Below are 23,292 nucleotides of genomic sequence, written 5' to 3' on the forward strand. Positions count from 1 at the left end.
TCTAACTCTTTATTAGCGGAAATAACAAACGGCCTTTATAAAGACTGTCCTGTTTTTCTACATGATTTTGAGCCGTTTGAAATTTTTGGTTTTGTTCTTCTATACAGACTCCTGATGGAGGCCCTCCAGCCGAAACACAACCTTGTGTTGAGTCATTTGTGATTTTTAAATAAACCTTGTTTTAAAATTTAGACATTGCGTGCTCCAGTCTCTGGAATCCGTGCTTTTAGTTCCCACTTTTCTCCTCTACTGAAGTAGTAGTAGTCATTGACAGAGTACAAAAAGCCCACTAGGGACAGAGAAAGTACCTGTGTATAATGTGTATGTGTACTAGCGCTATAGAAATGATAATAAGTAGTAGGTCATTGACAAAGTTAGATAATGTGTAGTGGTTGAGAAGAGGGATGAGACAGTGGTGGAGAGAGTGCAAGGGTCAATAGCCTGAAGATCCCTAAATGTATTGGTAGAGATTGGACAGTACTGGGGGGGGGGGGGGGAAGTAGGAGGGGGGAAGGTGATTAAGTGTGAAATTTATCAGATGATGCTCAGAAAGGGAACTGAGGTGGAGAAATTAGAGTGAATAGTTGGAGATGAAAACAAGATTGAGGCAGTGTCCGTGCTGGTGAATAAGGGTAGAGGGGCACAACTGAAGACTGAATGAGCATGTTAAAGCCAGAAGCTGAGAGGCAGAGGGGTCATTAGCATCAATGTTAAAATCCCCGAGAATAAGGGAAAGAGAAAGAAGGAAAGTCAGGAGGGGGTGGGGGTCAATAAATGAGAGCTACCTGGAAAGGCAGTAGAGTGAATAGTTGGATGGAGAGAGATGATACTTGGAGGGGCATAATCGAACGGAAACGTCTATCTCCATGGGCGTTTATCTCCGAGAACGGGTCCGTGAAGGGGCGGACCGAACTGTATTTTCGCAAAAAATAGACGTCCATGTTTTATTCGACAATGTGTGAGCTGGGCGTTTTTGTTTTTCAGCGATAATGGAAAATGAAAGCGGCCAGCTCAAAAACAAATAAATCCAAGGCATTTGTTCGTGGGAGGGGTCAGGATTCGTAGTGCACTGGTCCCCCTCACATGCCAGGACACCAACCGGGCACCCTAGGGGGAACTTTTACAAAAACAAAAAAAAAAGGTAAAAGAGCTCCCAGGTGCATAGCACCCTTCCCTTGTGTGTTGAGCCCCCCAAATCCCCCTCAAAACCCACTGCCCACAAGTCTACACCATTACTATAGCCCTAAGGGGTGAAGGGGGGCACCTACATGTGGGTACAGTGGGTTTGGGGGGGTTGGACGACTAACCATTAAGCAGCACAATTGTGACAGGTGGGGGGGATGGGCCTGGGTCCATCTGCCTGAAGTCCACTGCACCCCCTAACAACTGCTCCAGGGACCTGCATACTGCTGCCAGGGAGGTGGGTATGACACTTGAGGGTGAAAATAAAAAGTTGTGAAACATCATTTTTTGTGGTGGGAGGGGGTTAGTGACCACTGGGGGAGTCAGGGGAGGTCATCCCCGATTCCCTCAAGTGGTCATCTGGTCATTTAGGGCACTTTTGGGGGCCTTATTCGTGGAAAAACAGGGTCCAGGAAAAGTGCCCCAACTTCTCGCTAAAAGCACATATTTATTTTCCATTATCGGCGAAAGGCGCCCATCTCTGATCGGCAGATAACCACGCCCCAGTTCCACCTTCACCACGCCTTTGACACACCCCCATCAACTTTGTCCGCATCCGCGATGGAGTGCAGTTGACAACGTCCAAATTCGGCTTTTGATTATACCGCTTTATTCGTTTTTGTGAGATAAACGTCCATCTCCCGATTTAGGTCGGAACTTGGGCGTTTTTCTCGTTCGATTATAAGCAGGATAGTAACATAGTAGATGACGGCAGAAAAAGACCTGCACAGTCCATCCAGTCTGCCCAACAAGATAAACTCATATGTGCTACTTTTTGTGTATACCCTACTTTGATTTGTATCTGTCCTTTTCAGGGCACAGACCGTACAAGTCTGCCCAGCACTATCCCCACCTCCCAACCACCAGCCCCGCCTCCCACCACCAGCTAAGCTCCTGGGGATCCCTTCCTTCTGAGCAGGATTTCTTTAAGTTTATCCCATGCATGTTTGAATTCCATTACCGTTTTCATTTCCACCACCTCCCGCGGGAGGGCATTCCAAGCATCCACTACTCTCTCCGTGAAAAAATACTTCCTGACATTCTTCTTGAGTCTGCCCCCCTTCAATCTCGTATCGTGCCCTCTAGTTCTATCGCCTTCCCATCTCCAGAAAAGGTTCGTTTGCGGATTAATACCTTTCAAATATTTGAATGTCTGTATCATATCACCCCTGTTTCTCCTTTCCTCCAGAGTATACATGTTCAGGTCAGCAAGTCTCTCCTCATACGTCTTGTAACGCACATCCCATAGCATTCTCGTAGCTTTTCTTTGCACCGCTTCAATTCTTTTTACATTCTTAGCAAGATACAGCCTCCAAAACTGAACACAATACTCTAGGTGGGGCCTCACCAACGATTTATACAGGGGCATCAACACCCCCTTTCTTCTGCTGGTCACACCTCTCTCTATACAGCCTAACAACCTTCTAGCTACGGCCACCGCCTTGTCACACTGTTTCGTCGCCTTCAAATCCTCAGATACTATCACCCCAAGATCCCTCTCCCCGTCCGTACCTATCAGATTCTCCCCGCCTAACACGTACGTCTCCCGTGGATTTCTATTCCCTAAGTGCATCACTTTGCATTTCTTCGCATTGAATTTTAATTGCCAAACCTTAGACCATTCTTCTAGCTTCCGTAGGTCCTTTTTCATGTTTTCCACTCCCTCCGGGGTGTCCACTCTGTTACAGATCTTAGTATCATCCGCAAATAGGCAAACTTTACCTTCTAACCCTTCGGCAATGTCACTCACAAATATATTGAACAGAATCGGCCTCAGCACCGATCCTTGAGGCACTCCACTACTCACCTTTCCCTCCTCCAAGCGAATTCCATTTACCACCAACCTCTGACGTCTGTCGGTCAACCAGTTCCTAATCCAGTTCACCACTTCGGGTCCTATCTTCAGTCCATCCAGTTTATTTAAGAGCATCCTATGGGGAACCGTGTCAAAAGCTTTGCTGAAATCTAAGTAGATTACGTCCATAGCTCGTCCCTGATTCAATTCTCCTGTCACCCAATCAAAGAATTCAATGAGATTCGTTTGGCACGGAAGAAAAGTTGTAACCAACAAAAAGGAGAACATAGCGGCTTTAATTTGATAAAGTCAAAATATCTGGCAATATTTGCCCTCATGGGAATAAAATCATTTGGAATTCATTTGCATTGATGAAAACGGGTCTTAAAAATGTCTTTTGTGCAGGAAGAAAGATCATTAGAGAGGTGCTGGGCAGTGGAAACAAACTGGATTATTTCATGAAGATAACCTTTTAATTTAAGGTATTTATGATTGTGTATTATGTTTATAATTGTTACAAATTGTTCTGTCTGGGCTGCCGTTCCTAAGAGCTGTAGTAAAGCCAAAATAAAGCAGTTCTGTTTCAGAAGCATAAAAGCAAGTCATTCTCACTGTGAGGAATAAGCCTGGATTAGTTCATCTTGATATATGACTTGATCTCAGCCTTTGGAGTACATTTTCCTTTGGTAATCAATCATTCTGAAATATTTATTATCAATTAAAATTCCACCCTGGTCATTTGTCTTCTTCTCTGCCAAAATAATAAGCTTTAATACTAAAACTGTAACTGGAACAAGAAATAAGCAGTTTTCTTATTTCTATGGGCTACAGCAGTTCTCCAACCTGGTCCTGGAATCACTCCAGCCAGTTAGGTTTTCAGGATATTCAATGAATATTCATTAGAGTAATTTGCATGCTCTGCCTCCATTTCTTCACTCAATGTTAATAAATAGAAATAAAACAAAACACGGAGCTGTAGTGGGAAGTTTAAAAGCTGCTCTCTCTTTTCTTAATCTCAGTGCCGGCAGCCTAGTTCGACTCCGGTTAAACTGGAGCCCCCCTTCCCCAGAATGATGCCCAATTCCTCTCAAATCGGAATCCCTCTTTTCTGTACCATCATCTCATCCATGCAGTGAGACTGCTGAGCTCTGCCTGCCTCCAGCCTCCATTAGGGCTGCTGAAAGGGGGGGGGGGGTCAAAATTGGGATCTTGCCAGGTACTTGTTGTTCTGTCCCCTGACAGCCTGGCACTAGTTATAATGTGACCCTGAAATGTGTTAATGTCTTCACTGCTAGGATATGTGTGTGAGCAATGCATTGTGTGTAATGTAGTTCACAGACAACGCAACCCCACTTGCTTGTCTGTATAAGATCCGTTACAACTGGTTGTGATGCTGCTTAGATCACTCCTCTGTCTCAGCCAAGCTTGGCTTCTTTGTTTACGTGCCAGCACTTCCTGGCCATTCTTGCTATCTCTGTCCTGAGAGGTCAGCCAGGTATGACCTTTTCCTCCAATCAGGGGCTGCCCCCTAGAGCCGCCCTTGCCACTCGAGGGCAGGCTTTGCCCCTATTGGCCTTTCTACTCTTTCTTCTCTGAGTCTGTATGAGCTTCTAGCTCCGCCCCCCCCCCCCCCCCCCCCCGTCCATGAGGAGGACAGTATTCATCTTGCTCCAGGACAAAGCAATGATCCTGTTGTAGCTCTGGAAAAGCACTAGTCTTTTCACCCTGAAAATATCCTCCTAAAAGAGGGTACTGCACTCCCAAACACCTAACTCCGAGCTGCCTCAATCTGTGGAACTACTTTTCTTATCTCTGCAATGAGCTGATCCCACTTAAACTTCTACCTTCTCTTCACTGATACAGCTCATGAAACTACAGGGTTCCTTTGTGCTTATGAACATCTAACTGTGAGTAATCATCTATGTTATTCAATAAAGGAACTTCAGAAAAGAACAAGAGATTTAGGTGTGTTGATGTGCTAGGGGTTTATACTTCAAGATATTGAGACTTATAGCTAAATAACTTAAGAAACAGCTATACAAGTCTCGAGAGACTTGACACTTGTAACTTGGATTAGCCACTGCTGGAAACAGGATGCTGGGCATGATGGACCTTCGGTCTGTTCCAGTATGGCAACACTTATGTGCTTCTCTAACTACCCCTCTCCAAAATACACACACACAGACATACACACTACCCACCCCCAACACACAGAAACTACCTGTCCCCAGCACATATACACACTACCCCTCCTCAAAAATCATAGACACACACACAAACAAACAACCCCTCCCCAAAATACACACACACAGACACATACGCACTACCGGTCCCCAACAGTTAGCTTAGCGGGGTTTTAAAAAGGTTCAGATGGATTCCTAAAGGAAAAATCCATAGACCGTTATTAAAATGGACCTGGGGAAAATTCACTGCTTATTTCTGGGATAAGCAGCATAAAATGTATTACACTGTTTTGGGATCTTGCCAGGTATTTGTGACCTGGATCGGCCACTGTTGGAAACAGGATGCTGGGCTTGATGGACCTTTAGTCTGTCTCAGAATGGCAATATTTATGTACTTATGTTCTTAAGTTGCTTCATAATGCCAATGAGGTATGTGGGGGTTGGGGGTTGAGAGATCTGTCTGTGGGGCATTGTTCTTCTGCCCATCCAACTTTGTCCCAGGCCCACTGAGAATTGGGTGTATGGCTACACCCCTGTAAAAAAAATGGCAAGGACCCTGTTTCTGTGCCTCACAAGAGTGATTATGTTTCAGAGGTTTTGAATAGCAATAGGATAGAGATTTCAGCCTTATAGTCCCTGCAGGCAGTTCATGTGTTTGCCATGGAAATGATTCAGAACTACTTTCCTAATTCTCTCTGATGCGAGGAGGGGGAGGGGAATGACAGGCACTGCAGCCTTTCCACAGCTCTATTTACCTGTGACACTAAAGGAGACAAATTAGAAGGAGATTAAGTGCAACACCTTTCAAGTAAATAATGGCTTTTCAGGAAATCATAAGAGTAATATTGCAAAAGTGGCTTAAGAAAGCTGAGTCTTCAGAGAATTCATTACAGGCCATTTTCATGAAGCTGGAAAGCTGAACCTGCAAAGAGCAGCAGTAAATGAGCGTCTGAAGAGGCTGCCTGCTCCCAGACACCGAGATGACAGCAGATCCATAATGTGGTATGGACTGGAGGCGATGTTTCTCTCCCATAGCACCTCAAACCCCTCTGGCGTCACCATCACCAAGGCAGGCAGGAAAAAGAAATGACAAGATTAGGACAAGTCTGGATATTCCACGTGCAGGATGCTGATTTTTATTTTAGAACTTCCAGGCTCCTGACACCTTAAAGGGGAAACTAAGATTGTTTACAACAAAGCCCTAAGCTATACTGTGGGAATTTCTTATGGGTTCTTCTCAGACCCCTCTGGTGTCACCATCTCGGAGGGTAACTCATGGGACCCCCTTACCGCCCAGGCCTCCAGACTGAGACCCAGCAGTGACAAGTCTTGGCAGCTATGAACTTCCATGCAAAGGTTATACTACTTATGGATGCAGAATCTCTAATAAACCTTTTTCTTAAGACTGCACATCCTGTATCCCATCTGAGCAGTACAAAGTGACTGAGATGAACATGTTAAGGGAAACACCGATGCAATAAATAACCTAATGACTCACTGCTCCCAGGAAGTGTTTATTAGGCTGGAATAAAAAGAACCATGCATTGATTCATCCCTCAGGAGCTACGAAATCCATTCTTATCTGGGAGTTTAAGGAGAGAAAATCAACATCCCCTGTGAGATTCCTGTATGGAGTGATCGGCTTTTGTGGGTAATTTGGAGACTTTTGTGGTCACCATAGTTTTTGCTATTAAGTACGAATCAAATGACATGATCAAACCTTCCCCACTTCACACTTAATAACACTAAAAGTAGCCTCTCATCTGGGCTGCTCTGAACACACAGGAAATGGATATTAGAAATAGTACCAGTTCATCACGGTCTTACCTGAATCTCCATTACCCAAATTGCAAAGGACTAAAATACAAGACAACCCATGCATCCAACTTCTCTTACATAGGCATGCGCCTGTGGAACGCATTGCCACAAGTGGAGAAAACAACTTATGATCACCTAAAATTCAGAAAGTCATTAAAGACTCACCTATTTGGAAGGGCATATCCGAATGACCCAACTTAAATGACTTAACCCTGCAATACTTCACTATTAAAGATCGTATTGGACATTAATGGACTCTTTTACTTCAACCCAACTTGATTGAATCTTATCTTCCCTAACCCAATGCAACATTTTGTACCTATCTCGTACCGGATTTGGCGAAAGCCTTCACGGTATTATGTAAGCCACATTGAGCCTGCAAATATATGGGAAAATGTGGGATACAAATGTAACAAATAATAATAATAATATAAGAGATAGTAGTGGTGGGGGGGGAACTTCTGTACTACAGCAGAACAGAGCAGATCCATGGTGTCATCAGGAGAAACACCAGATCTAATCATTGCTATGCCATGAAAGTCCAACTACTTTGATGGGAATGGGCATTACTAAAGTGATAGATTTTTCCAGAGCCATGGGGGGGGGGGGGGGGGAGTCTGCCAGAGGGCTGGAGTGGTAAGATGTCCCTGGGTGGGAGGAGACCCACAGGGCTGGAGCAATGCTTTCTGGTGCCCTCCCCCCCCCCCCCCCCCCCCCCCCCCAATAAACCTATAAATTGGTTCCCTCAGAAGATCATAGAGAATGACATGGGAACAAAGTTGACCCCATCTCCACAAACCTCAAACATTTATGTAGTATAACGGCAGAGATATAGACAACGATGCTTTTATTCCTATATTGCGAAAAATATAAAGATGGCACATGCCAGGGATGGTGTTAGGGGAGTCAACTTGGGCAACTGTCCTTGGCCTCTGACCAGAAACAGCCTGGTAGTGGGTTTTGGGGGTTCCCTCCCAAATTTCTGCCCTAGGTCCCAGCCATGTCTAACACTAACTCTGGTAATATTGTACATTTCAAATCTGACATATTCTAATCACAAAAATAAAAAAAACCAAAACAAATATTTTTTCTACCTTTTGTTGTTGGCCATTTTATTTTTTAAGTCATGTTGGTCTCAGGCTCTGATTTCTACTTCCCTCTATCTTCTCTTAACTCACTCACCAGGTTCTCCTCTTCTCTCTCCATGTTCACCATCCATGTTCTATTTCTGTGACCCTATCGTCCCCTACGTTCAGCATCTCCATTCTGTGTCCCTATACTTTCCTGTCCAGTATCTCCCACATTCATCATCACCTTTCTAACTCCATATCCTCTCCCCTTGTGTCAAACCACATCTCCCTTCTGTGTCTGGCATTGCCCCTCTGTGTCCATATACCACCCCCACACTGCATCTCCCCATTGTGTCCCTGTTGCTCCCCCCATGCACATAATTTCTTCTATGTTTTTGTTACCTCCCTGTGTCCAGCTTCTCCCCTCTCTTCCTCTTCCACACCAATGTGTCTCTCTGCAGTAGAGAGGGCAGGAACTGACTATTCACTTGTCCTTTAGATTGTAAGCTCTTTGAGCAGGGACTGTCCTTTTATGTTGTACAGCGCTGCGTAACCCTAATAGCGCTTTAGAAATGTTAAGTAATAGTAGTAGGAGGAGGAGGAGGAAGGCCACAGAGACAGCCTCTTACCGTGAATTGCTGCTGGCTGCAGGATCCTGTACATGAGACCTGCGGGGAAGAAGATGGGAAGTGAGGAAAGGATTTTTTACTGCGGGAACAAAACGTTTTACTATTCCCATAGGGCAGTAAAAAGTTTTGTTCCCACATCTGCAATGACTGTCAGCATGAAGGCGCCCTCCAAAGGCTGGTGCCCCCCTGCCGCATTTACCTCGCTTACCGCACTTACCGGGTTTCGCCAGCCCTGGAGGCCCAGCCCATGGGGAATGATTTTGAAATAGGATGCAGGAAAAGAGTTGCCCTTGTAGAGAACGAGAAGGGGGGAGGAGTGATAAAGGGGATAAAGGTTGGAATTATGCCCATAAAGGGGAAGCGTCTTTGGTTGCCTGATGATCCCCTGTCCAGGGGCGTAGCTATGTGGGGCCACGGGGGCATGGGCCTCCCAGATTTGGCCCTGCTCCCCCCTGCTGCCACCAACCCTCCCCCACCGCCGCCATCAGGTATCTGTGCTGGCGGGGGTCACCAACCCCCACCAACCGGTTCTCTTCAGCGCCGGTCTCTGGGCCGACATGTTGCTGCAGCTGATCTGGAAGGATTCTGTTTCTGTGTCCTCCTGGCGTCCTGCACGTTCCTACGTGCAGGACATTAGGACAACTCGCACAGAATCTAGTCCTAAAACCTTTTCCTGAGCCACTAAATGCTGAAACAATCCATTGGCATGCGCTTTTCTGGTAATTGCCAAAACATATTTGCATATTGTGGCCTCTTCGCTTCATGTCTCTACTGTAACATTTACTCAAGGAAAGATCCAGTTTTTACTCGGAAAACAAGGACCAGCACAAGTTTAAGGAGATGTAAAGTGAAACTACTGCCCTGCTCTTATCACACCCTTCACATAGATAGATCTCTGACTCAAATTTTGCCAATCTTAATAGGGTGACTGACAAATTACCAGCTGACTCAATACAAAATTGCATTAATTTTTTTATTTAAGAATTATTTTTCAAAAGATTATTATGTGTGTCTGGGATGCTTTTAGGTCTGACATCTTGCGACTTCAGAAGGCCACCTTAGAGTCTATGCCAGAGCTAAATACCCTCCCCAGGAGCCTAGCACAGGCAAGCTGTGACCTGGGGGCACTTACAAGCCTGCAAAATGAGAAAAGCAAAAGGAATGCGATACTGCTGGAACAGAACTTATGAAAAAAGCAATAAAGCTCTCAGGAAGGTGGCCTGAAGGTTAAAATAAAGAAACATTCCTCAAATTAAAGTTCGTCATAGGGTCCATAGAAGTAATCGAGCAGCACTTCTTACAGTTCTGCAGCTCCTGGAGGTTTACAGTGACAGAAAGTTCAAACCCCCATCATTTTCCAATGGTGGAAATGAAAAACTGATGAAGACAGCAGGGTGCAAGAGAAGTGGGCAGGTTTGTGGAGGAAACATCTATCAACATTATTAGCCAGGTACACTTTAGAGAGCGAAAATGAGCGACAGGAAGTAGATCTACATTTTGGGACCTGCAGGTACTTGTATAGAAACAGAGAAAAATGTAGGCAGACAAAGACCATATGGTCCATCTGTTGGAATGTAATTGTATTTTACATGCATTGCCTGTCACCTATTATTTCTCTGTGATTACTCTGTGACCTCTGATGTGAATTACTTAGAGAGGTCACACTGCTATGCAACTTCCTGTGGGGGTTAGACACTGCAGACACAGCACATGCAGCACATGGAGCTCATGATCTCTCCTAACCTGAGAGGATCTATGGTGGTGTGAGCATCCATTACCATCTAAGCACATGGAAGGAGCTGATAATACAAATGTATAGTAATATGTATATATAAGCCTGTCTGATTATAATCTAACTACAAACTGTGAGTAAACAGATGTTTTGTTACTTCAACTTTAAAGTGACTCAGCAGTGAATTATTCAGGGGTGAATGAGAGAGAGATGAAGAAAGAAATTAACATTTCTAAAGCTGAAGCTGTGTGTACTAAAATCTGCTAATTATTTACTACAAATAATCCAACAAAAGGGTTATGGGCCCAGGCCCAGGAATTGAAAAAGAAGAGAAATATTACCAGGCAGAAAAAAAAGGCCACATTTTTCTCTTAAGTTTTAAAGGAAAGATTCAGTCTGTCTCTCTCTCCCCCCACACAGCAGACAGAAGGCTAAGAAAATGGCTGAGGGAAGAAATTCACCATTTTTCTATTCTCTCAAGGTGCCTAGATTAACTGAGTTTAATTATCAGCAGTGGGAACTAAGATTCATATGTCTCCTTCGAGCAAAAAGATTAAATATATGCTTAGACCAAGACAGAACAGATGAAAATATGGCTGAATGGGACAATGCAAACTATTATGTGAAGTGCATGCTTTTGGAAGCTCTCTCAGAGAAACAAGCCATATTAGTGGAGGGAAAAGATACACCAAAGGACATTTTATATAAACTGAGAACTATGTATGCAACTACATATGCAAAGCAGCAACCAATTTGGCTGGCAGAGTTGAATGAAACCAAATTAAGGGATAAAAGTAAATGTAATGATCACATTATGCATCTTATGTCTTCATTTCAAAAGCTAGAACTTTCTGGAATTCCCATGTGTGATGCATTGAAAAGAGCATTTCTTTTTACCTCACTATCAAAGAAGTTTGATGTTTTTAGGTCTGTAAATGAGGCCATTGAAGGGCAATCTTTTGAACAGGCAACATCAAAACTAAGGCAGGAATGCATAATAAATGATTCTGAGGAGATGTGTTCTCAAAGTCAGTCAGAGAGAAATGAAACAAATTTCTTGGCAAAGAACAGAGGAAGGCGGAGCTATGGGAAAACTCCACCCAAGGGCAAGCTGATTTGCTACTCATGTGGAAAGGAGGGACATGTATCTAAATGGTGTAAGGAAACACAAAACACTCCCTCTAGCTCACCTAAGCCAATGGAACTAAAGAATTTTCAAACCAGGAAATGTATGAAGGACAAAGATAAACACAAGGGCTTTCTAATGGCAGAAAAATCTTTGACTATGGTAAATAATAATTCAAATGAAAGTACTTGGATTTTGGATTCAGGGAGCACATGCCATTTAACCAATTGTAAGGATTTCTTTCAGGAAATGTGTCCAGAGGAAGGTATTCTTAAAACTGCAAACGCAGGGACTGCTAAGATCCAAGCAAAAGGTATTGGATTCTTAAAATGCAAAGTGTCTAATGAAGTTAAAGAAATTCCTGTAAGTGATGTCTTGTATATTCCCCAAGCAGTTTGCAATATGCTTAGTGTATCTACATTAGATAAGAAGGGATTTGTGATTCATTTTGAAAACAGTAAGTGCACAATCTCTAAAAATGATGAAGTGTATGCTGAAGCTTTTATGCATAATGATGTTTATAAACTGAGCATTTCAGGTGAAGCCTCACATATGGCGCAAGTAAGGAAGAATGATGGTAAATGTAGTCTGGAAATCTGGCATCGCCGCCTGGGACATCGTGATTCTAAGGTGATCCAGGATCTTTACAGTAAGCAACTGGCCACCGGCATTCAGATAAGTGCAAATGCTGGTAAAATGGAGAAATGCATAGACTGTGTTACTCAAAAAGGTGTGAGACCCTCATTTCCTGAATACACAGGAAATAGGAGTAATAAAGTACTGGACTTAATACACAGTGACTTATGTGGACCGTTTAATATCCCATCATTGGGAAATAACAGATTTGTGCTAATATTCTTGGATGATTTCTCTAGATATTGTGTGGCCTATTTGCTGAAAGAGAAAAGTCAAGTCACAGACATGCTGAAGAAATACGTAGCCATGGTGAGCAATAAATTTGAAAGAAAACCAAAGGTTCTTCAGACCGACAATGGTGGTGAGTTCATTTCACAAAGCATGCGCACATTTCTAGAACAAGAAGGCATTCAGCATATCACAACAGTAGCTTATACACCAGAGCAAAATTCTGTTGCAGAGAGAAAATTTAGGTCACTTGTGGAAATGACCAGATGTATGCTGTCAGATAGCAATCTCCCTAAAAGACTATGGGGGGAAGCCATTCTCACAGCAGTGTACCTACAAAACAGAATGCCAACTAAAGGCGCTGAGCGCACACCACATGAGACATGGCATGGTAGGAAGCCAAACCTGTCACACATAAGAACATTTGGAAGTACAGCATATGCTCATGTACCAAAGCAAAGAAGGCATAAGCTGGATTCCACAACAGAAAGGGGCATTTTAGTTGGCTATGCTCCAGGACACAAAGGATATAGAATTTTGAATCTGAAAACTGGCATTGTTGGCATAAGACATGTTACATATTTTGATGAAAACAAAAGGGTTGATAAAGGCTGGATTATCCCAGATGAGCCTTATCATCCAGAATATGAAACTAGAACCATAATAGACATGCCAGTGTATATAAATGCCATACCAAGGCAGATGTCTGAAAGCAACTCATCTGTATCTAACGAGGAACAGGCAGAGGAAGCAGACACAGAAAGGATCATTGAAGAAGACAGTACAGTTGGAGAAGGGGAATCAATTGGAGAAGGACTCTCAGATTTAGAGGATGCGGAAAGGTCAGACAAACCTGTTGTCAGACGCTCATCCAGGGAAAACAAAGGTGTTCCACCCCCAAGACTGTCTTACCTAACAAAGTCAGCAGAAGCTCAAGAGCCCTTAACATGGGATGAGATTGAGAAAATGCCAGCAGAAGAAGCTGCTGAATGGCATAAAGCTGCACAAGAAGAAATTGATGCATTGGATAAAAATAATACTTGGATTCTTACAAAATTACCTCCTGGCAAGAAAGCTATAGGATGCAAATGGGTATTCAAGTTAAAAAGGAATGCACAAGGAAAAGTGGAAAGGTATAAAGCCAGATTAGTGGCAAAGGGATATCTTCAAAAATATGGAGAAGATTTTGATGAAGTGTTTGCACCTGTAGTGAAACACACGACAATAAGAACACTTCTGAGCATTGCAGTCTCAAAAGGCATGCAAGTCGACCACATTGATGTGAAAACAGCGTTTCTTCACGGAGATATAACTGAAGACTTGTACATGGAACAGCCAACAGGTTTCATAAATACAAAACAAAGACAGCTAGTGTGTAAATTAAACAAAGGTCTTTATGGATTAAAGCAAAGTGCAAAATGTTGGAATGAAAAATTGCATGAAATATTGACAAATTTAGGATTTAAGCAAGGTGAAGCAGATAAATGCTTGTACACTAGGTGCACAAATGGACAATATGCATACATTTTAGCTTTTGTTGATGATCTGCTCATTGCAAGCAAAAGTGAGCAAGAGTACAAGGACATTGTAAAATATTTAAACCACAATGTTGAGATAAAAGAACTGGGTAATGTGTCATACTATCTTGGTATAGAAATTGAGAAACAAAATGATGGTTCTTATCTTCTAAGCCAGAAGCAGAAAATAAATGAGCTTATTGAAAGTTTAGGTATGCAAGATGCCCAAGTTGTAAGCACTCCCATGATCACTGATTTTCTGAAGGATGAAACAGTAAGAGAACCTTTACCAGATAACATCCAATATAGATCAGCCATAGGTAAGCTTTTATATCTAGCTACCACATACAGGGCTGATATAGCAAATGCAGTAGGAATTTTGAGCAGAAGGGTCAGCTCACCTACCAAATCAGATTGGACTGCAGTTAAAAGGATGGTAAGGTATTTAAAGGGTACCATTGATTGTAAATTAAAGGTTTCAGCCAATAGTAATCCAAAACTAATATGTTACTGTGATTCAGATTGGGCAGGGGATCATTCTGATTATAAATCCACAAGTGGATATGTGTTTATGTATGGAAATGTACAAATTTCATGGGCCAGTCATAAACAAAGTATTGTGAGTCTGTCTTCTACAGAAGCTGAATATGTGGCTGTATCGGAAGCGTGCAGAGAACTGATGTGGATTGAAAAACTTTTGCTGGATTTTGGAATAGCTGAACAGAGACCAATCCAGATAATGGAAGATAATCAGAGCTGCATCCGACTGTCACAGAATGACAAGGTTCAGTCACGCACCAAGCACATCGCAACGAAATACCACAACGTGCGAGAGTTGGCGAAAGAAGGGGTCATCAGTCTACACTATTGTCACACCAGTGAGATGACAGCTGACATCATGACCAAACCGTTACCCAGAGAACATTTTGTGAATCTGCGTATAAAGCTTGGACTTTGTATGAATAAATAATTGCATGACAGTTATGCATGAGAAGGGGTTTGTTGGAATGTAATTGTATTTTACATGCATTGCCTGTCACCTATTATTTCTCTGTGATTACTCTGTGACCTCTGATGTGAATTACTTAGAGAGGTCACACTGCTATGCAACTTCCTGTGGGGGTTAGACACTGCAGACACAGCACATGCAGCACATGGAGCACATGGAGCTCATGATCTCTCCTAACCTGAGAGGATCTATGGTGGTGTGAGCATCCATTACCATCTAAGCACATGGAAGGAGCTGATAATACAAATGTATAGTAATATGTATATATAAGCCTGTCTGATTATAATCTAACTACAAACTGTGAGTAAACAGATGTTTTGTTACTTCAACTTTAAAGTGACTCAGCAGTGAATTATTCAGGGGTGAATGAGAGAGAGATGAAGAAAGAAATTAACATTTCTAAAGCTGAAGCTGTGTGTACTAAAATCTGCTAATTATTTACTACAAATAATCCAACACCATCCATGACATCTACTGTCCCTATCACTTCCTTAGAGATCTTACGTACTTGTGCGTCCCAAGCTCTTTTTTTTTCATATACTGTTCTTGTCTCCGCCACTTCCGCCGGGAGGCCATTCCACGAATTCACCACCCTTGCTGTAAAGAAGTATTTCCTTCATACTACTACTACTATTTAGCATTTCTATAGCGCTACAAGGCGTACGCAGCGCTGCACAAACATAGAAGAAAGACAGTCCCTGCTCAAAGAGCTTACAATCTAATAGACAAAAATAAAGTAATCAAATCAATTAATGTGAACGGGAAGGAAGAGAGGAGGGTAGGTGGAGGCGAGTGGTTACAAGTGGTTACGAGTCAAAAGCAATGTTAAAGAGGTGGGCTTTCAGTCTAGATTTAAAGGTGGCCAAGGATGGGGCAAGACGTAGGGGCTCAGGAAGTTTATTCCAGGCGTAGGGTGCAGCGAGACAGAAGGCGCGAAGTCTGGAGTTGGCAGTAGTGGAGAAGGGAACAGATAAGAAGGATTTATCCATGGAGCGGAGTGCACGGGAAGGGGTGTAGGGAAGGACGAGTGTGGAGAGATACTGGGGAGCAGCAGAGTGAGTACATTTATAGGTTAGTAGAAGAAGTTTGAACAGGATACAAAAACGGATAGGGAGCCAGTGAAGCGACTTGAGGAGAGGGGTAGTATGAGTAAAGCGACCCTGGCGGAAGATGAGACGGGCAGCAGAGTTTTGAACCGATTGGAGAGGGGAGAGGTGACTAAGTGGGAGGCCAGCAAGAAGCAGATTGCAGTAGTCTAAACGAGAGGTGACAAGGGTGTGGATGAGGGTTTTGGTAGAGTGCTCGGAAAGAAAGGGGCTCCCTCGATCCAGAGCTTCCTTTCAGTTGAAAGAGACTCACCTTTGTGCATTTATGCCACATGGGTATTTAAATATCTCTATAACATCTTCCACTGTTCTTCCATATTGAGATTTTTAAGTCTGTCCTCTTATGCTTTATGATGACCACTGCTCATTTTAGTCATCCTCTGTACTGACTTCATCCTGTTTCAGAGCTGCCAAGGGGGTCCCGATTTTTGAGCAGATTTTAGTACACGCCCCAGCCATGCCCACTACCTTGTCTCCGCCCACTCTGGCTTGGCTCCACCCACTCTGGCTTGGCTCCACCCACCCTGGCTCATGTCATCTTTTTCTTTTGATATAGGCATAGGAAAAAAAAAGGATTTTAAATGCTCCCAGGTTTCTACACAATTCATGTTTAATGTGGGATATAAATAAGTAAATAAATAAATAGAAACTCTGAATGTTGAGCACCTGATTGTCATAACGTGATGTCTGTTTTAGAGGTCATTTACCTTGAGAGAAAAAAAAATCTCTTCACAAATATAACAGTGTCAGGGTGTCCCTATAACCATCTCCTGCAAATGACAGACTGATTACACTTTCTAACAAATTACTACTCTACCTTTGAAAAGTTATACCCTTACTATACGTCCTCTGTGTACACCTGTAAACTGCACAAGCCAGCAATGTTTGAAAATATAAGTGAGATAAATGTAAAAAAATTCTACCAACAATAAAGAATGACCAAGTGGATGCAGCAGCTCATAGGTTACCGTTTGCTTACTTTGTTGAAGGAGAAACAGAGACTAACCTATTGGCTTCAACTTTTCATCCCGTCTCTCTCAATGATGAAGCCGTGACAAAAATAAAAAAAGCAAACGCGGGGCCACAGCCAGGGCCACCGAGAGACTGGGCCAGGCCCGGGGCAAGGCCACCCCCGGGGCACCGCCCACCCCCGAGGTCACCGCAGCCACTGCTCCCCCCTCCACCCGCCACCGGGCTGGGCCCCCTGCGTTGAAATCACAGTCTCACCTCCGTGGAAGCAGCGTTGCAGGCAGTAGAACGCCTCCCTTCGGCCCTCCTTCCCTCCATGCGTCCCGCCCTCACAGAAGTTGCGTCAGACGAGGGCGAGACACAGGGAGGGAAGGAGGCCCGAAGGGAGGCGTTCTGCTGCCTGCAGCGCTGCTTTCACAGAGGTGAGACTGCGATTTCAATGCAGGGGGCAGACGGTCAACGATGGAGGGTGGGTGGGAGTGCGGCGATGGGCCCCCCTTAGAGGCCCAGGGAATTTTGTCCCCCCTGCCCCCCCTCTTGGCGGCTATGGCTGCAGCAGCCTTCAGGCATACGCTGTCAGCTCTGCTGGTCCTGTGTCCCCGTTGATGTCAACTTCCAGTTCCGGGGGGCAGAGGACCAGCAGAACTGACAGTGCATGCCTGAAAGGCTGCTACACTCCATGTCCGCTTTTTTTTCTGGTTGTTTTTGTTTGGCTGCCACTGCTGCATTGGGAGAAGCAGCAGCAGCAGAGGTAGGAAAAACCGATTCCGCATCTCAGTGGGAGACTTTCCCACTTTGGCAGGAGTACAGGAGTCTCCTGCGGCAGGTCTGCTGTTTATACCTTTTTGAAGGTGCATCTCCAGAATTGTGCACAATCTTCTAAATGAGGTCTCACCAGAGTCTTATACAGGAGCATCATCACCTCCGTTTTCCTACTGGCCATTCCTCTCCCTATGCACCCAAGTGTAACCTACTACTACTACTTATCATTTCTATAGCGCTACTAGATGTACGCAGCGCTGTACACTTGAACATGAAGACACAGTCCCTGCTCGACAGAGCTTACAATCTAATTAGGACAGACAAACAGGACAAACAAGAGATAAGGGAATATTAAAGTGAGGATGACAAAATAAGGGTTAGGAGTTAAAAGCAGCATCAAAAAGGTGGGCTTTTAGCTTAGATTTGAAGACGGTCAGAGATGGAGCTTGACGTACCAGCTCAGGAAGTTTATTCCAGGCATATGGTGCAGCAAGATAAAAGGAACTGAGTCTGGAGTTAGCAGTGGAGGAGAAGGGTGCAGATAAGACCCTGGTCTCACCAAAGGTTCCAGACACCAGCTAGCTCTTCGGGTCAGCACCTGAACCAAGGAGAGTACAAAAGTTTTATTTCTTACTGAGCTGAGCACAGGCCAGGGCTGGGCTTGATCCTGGTAGGCCGTAGGGCTTTATTTCTTTAAAAGTCTGGGAGCAAAGTAACTTCACTCTCGCTCCAAAAAAATTCTTCACTCCAGGTTTTATGAACTCCACATCACTTTTAGTAACAAACAGTTCACTTCTTAGCAAAACAATTCAGCTTGCTGAAAGAGGTTTTCGTGCCTAAAGGAAAAGTCCATAGACCATTATTAAATGGACTTGGGGAAAATCCACTACTTCTGGGATAAGCAGCATAAAATGTTTTGTACTTTTTGGGGATCTTGTCAGGTATATTGTGACCTGGATTGGCCACTGTTGGAAACAGGATGCTGGGCTTGATGGACCTTTGGTCTGTCCCAGTATGGCAACACTTATGTACCATTGGTAAAAATACTATTCTCTAAATCAGCAGTCTCTTATAATCCTAGGGTATGTACATCTCCATCACTCCTCTTCCCTTCCTTTTGGGCAGAATAATCCAAGGCTGTGCTTGTAGTGCTGTTTGCAGCAAGCTCTCCACTCAGGACCAGACCTCCCTGTCTGTCCTCTCCTGAACTTACATAAGTACATAAGTATTGCCATACTGGGAAAGAGCAAAGGTCCATCGAGCCCAGCATCCTGTTTCCAACAGTGGCCAATCCAGGTCACAAATACCCGGCAAGATCCCAAAAATGTACAAAACATTTTACACTGCTTATCCCAGAAATAGTGGATTTTCTCCAAGTCCATTTAATAATGGTCTATGGACTTTTCCTTTAGGAAGCCGTCCAAACCTTTTTTAAACTCCGCTAAGCTAACCACCTTTACCACGTTCTCTGGCAACAAATTCCAGAGTTTAATTACATGTTGAGTGTAGAAACGTTTCTCCGATTTGTTTTAAATTTACTATATTGTAGCTTCATCGCATGCCCCCTAGTCCTAGTATTTTTGGAAAGCGTAAACAGACGCTTCACATCTACCCATTCAACTCCACTCATTATTTTATAGACCTCTATCATATCTCCCCTCAGCCGCCTTTTCTCCAAGCTGAAGAGCCCTAGCCGCTTTAGCCTTTCCTCATAGGGAAGTCGTCCCATCCCCTTTATCATTTTCGTCGCCCTTCTCTGCACCTTTTCTAATTCCACTATATCTTTTTTGAGATGTGGCGACCAGAATTGAACACAATATTCAAGGTGCGGTCGTACCATGGAGCGATACAAAGACATTATAACATCCTCATTTTTGTTTTCCATTCCTTTCCTAATAATACATAACATTGTATTTGCTTTCTTAGCTGCCACAGTACACTGAGCAGAAGGTTTCAACATATCATCAACAATGACACTGAGATCCCTTTCTTGGTCGGTGATTCCTAAAATGGAGCCTTGCATTATGTAGCTATACTACTACTACTATTTAGCATTTCTATAGCGCTACAAGGCATACGCAGCGCTGCACAAACATAGAAGAAAGACAGTCCCTGCTCAAAGAGCTTACAATCTAATAGACAAAAAATAAAGTAAGCAAATCAAATCAATTAATGTGTACAGGAAGGAAGAGAGGAGGGCAGGTGGAGGCGAGTGGTTACAAGTCAAAAGCAATGTTAAAGAGGTGGGCTTTCAGTCTAGATTTAAAGGTGGCCCAGGATGGGGCAATACGTAGGGGCTCAGGAAGTTATTCGGGATCCTCTTTCCCACATGCATCACTTTGCAATTGCTCACATTAAACGTCATCTGCCATTTGGATGCCCAGTCTCCCAAGGTCCTCTCGTAATTTTTCACAATCCCCCCGCGATTTAACAACTTTGAATAACTTTGCATCATCAGCAAATTTAATTACCTCACTAGTTACTCCAATCTCTAAATCATTTATAAATGTGTTAAAATGCAGCGGTCCCAGCACAGACCCCTGGGGAACCCCACTAACTACCCCTCTCCATTGAGAACACTGACCATTTAACCCTACTCTCTGTTTTCTATCTTTTAACCAGTTTTTAATCCACAATAGAACACTACCTCCTATCCCATAACTCTCCAATTTCCTCTGGAGTCTTTTTACTTTGTCAAATGCATTTTGAAAATCCAGATTCACAATATCTACCGGCTCCCCTTTATCCACATCTTTGTTCACCCCTTCAAAGAAATGTAGCAGTTCTTCACTCACAGCTCAACAATGAGCCTTGCTTTGCTTCTTCATCAGGGTCCAGCATATGCTAATCTTTGCTAATATTTTTTTAAATATAGTGTGCAAGGCTTTGTGTGGACTTAGCTTGTGCACAGAACCCCTTTCTGCATTGTGCACCCACAAAATTGTGCATTAAAGCCACACTAAACCTTGCACAAAGCCTGAATCCTCTTTATTGCCCTCGAGTTATAGGTAGGGTGATAGGGGATGTGGCAATACCTCATAACTTTTCTGTTTTCTGGTTCCTTTTTGTTTAATTCAAGGGTTGGCTTCCTAATCTCTCTACAGTGAGGTTTTCTATTTTGATGTCCCCTATATGATTTTCTTCTTGTTTACTGAATTTTGGGATTACATTAAGGGGCTCTTTTACTAAGCTGCATTAAGCAGATATCATGGGTTTTACAAGACACAGGGAGAGCAGTAAAGTAACAGCAACACTGCCATGGAGAATTCAAGGTAGGAAGAGAAGAGGAAGAGACCACCATGATTGGTATGAAGACCCCCAAAGCACATGGAGAGAAGAGTCATCAGCATTGGCTGGAGGAGCCAGAGGCACTGAGAATGAAGGGTTTGGGTATTGGTAGTCTGTTGTTTCCTAAGGATTTGGCCATTGGTGTTCAGTGGGCAGGTCAGTATTAGAAGTGGCTTTGATACTCAAGATATCCTGTGGTGCTTGGCTGCAAGAATTGTTTGCCTAGGAGGAAATATGTATTTATTTATTTATTTATTACATTTGTACCCCGCGCTTTCCCACACATAGCAGGTTCAATGCGGCTTACGTAGTAATTAGAATTACAGAGTCTTGTAAGGAGAAATATTACAAGCTGAAAAACAAGGTTTTAGAATAAATGAATTGGGTACGGGAAGGGATAGGGAGGGATATGGTATAGGAGGAATGGGGAAGAAAAAGATTAGGGGATGAATATAAGGAGATATGGAGACGGGGTCTATGGTATAATTTATTTGTACATTTATACCCCACGTTTTCCCACAGTTTTGCAGGCTCAATGCACTGATAGGCTATTGCCAGATCAGAGGTGATACAGTTGCAATTAAATTAGAATCAAACTTAAGAACAATCAACGAGCAAGCTTCCTTCCGCAGATCACTAAAGACCCATCTTTTTGAAAAGATTTACGGAAAAAACCAAAACACATAAAGTCCACACTTACTGTTCATTAATGCATCATACATTCACCTCTGAACTCTCATTCCCGTATTATCACATCATTCATACCTTTACTCACAGAAAGATATATACCATATGTCTTCATGCCTTTTTATCGCCCTCTAAGCTCCCATTGTTTCCTTCCAAAGTTTCAATGTTTGTGCTCCATTGTTACATTCCTTAACGACACCTCAATTGTTTCGCATAACTATGCAAAATGTAATCCATAACCAATCTGTAACAAATTGTATTTCCAACATTCAACTCATATTGTAAGCCACACTGAACCCGCAAAAGGTGGGAAAATGTGGGATACAAATGCAATAAATAAATAAATAAATTAAATAAATAAATAAAATAGAATCAAAGAAACAGAGAAAATAGATAATCTGTGTCAAAATCAGTAACAGTGTCAGAGCAAAGTTATCTGGGTGGGCTGATAAGCTTATGTTGGGTCATTATGGTAAGCTTGTTTGAAGAGGTGTGTCTTCAACATTTTCCTGAAGAGTAAATAGTCATGAATTGTTCGGATATATCTTGGCAGAGCATTCCAAAGCTGGCTGCCCAGAAAGGAGAAACTGGATGCATAGTAGGTTTTGTATTTAATTCCTCTGCAATTGGGAAGGTGTAAGTTGAGGTAAGTATGTGAGGACATTGATCTGTTTCTGATTGGGAGATCGACCAAGTCATTCATTTAGCCAGGGGATTCTCCGTAAATGATCTTATGAATCTTTGTACAGACCTTGAAATTAATTCTTTCTTTGATGGGGAGCCAATGGAGCTTCTCTCGAAGAGGTGATGTGCTTTCAAATCTTGACTTGCCAAAGACAAGTCTGGCTGCCGTGTTCTGGGCAGTCTGAAGTCTCTTCAGGACTTGGGTCTTACATCCTAAAAAAAACACTGTTGCAAAAGTCTACATGGGTAATAACTGTGGATTGTACCAGGTTCCGGAAAGTGTCCAAGGGAAGATATGATTTCACTTGTTTCAATATCCACATCATATTGAACATTTTTTTCGTGATGGACTTAGCGTGGTTATTGAAAGATAAATGTAACATAGTAACACAGTAGATGACGGCAGAAAAAGACCTGCACGGTCCATCCAGTCTGCCCAACAAGACAAACATATGTGTATACCTTACCTTGATTTGTACCTGCCTTATTCAGGGCACAGACCGTACAAGTCTGCCCAGCAGTACTTCCCACCTCCCAACCACCAGTCCCAACTCCCATCACCGGCTTTGGCACAGACCGTATAAGTCTGCTCTCCACTATCCTCGCCTCCCAACCACCAACCCCTCTTGCCCCCACCTGCTCCGCCTGCTCCGCTATCTATCGTTACTCCAAGGATCTTTAGGCTGTCGGATATGGAAAGTTTAATATCAGGAGTGCTGAGAGTAGTCGGGAGGAGTGGGGGGTATTGAGAAGAAAGGACTAGGCACTGTGTTTTTTCTTTATTTAATTTCATTTTAAAAGCATTAGCCCAGGAGGTTAGGGTGGTCATACCAGTAGTAATTTTATCAGAGATTTCTGATAAATTGGATTT

This window comes from Microcaecilia unicolor, chromosome 3 (assembly GCF_901765095.1).
Source record: "Microcaecilia unicolor chromosome 3, aMicUni1.1, whole genome shotgun sequence".
Lineage (NCBI taxonomy): Eukaryota > Metazoa > Chordata > Amphibia > Gymnophiona > Siphonopidae > Microcaecilia > Microcaecilia unicolor.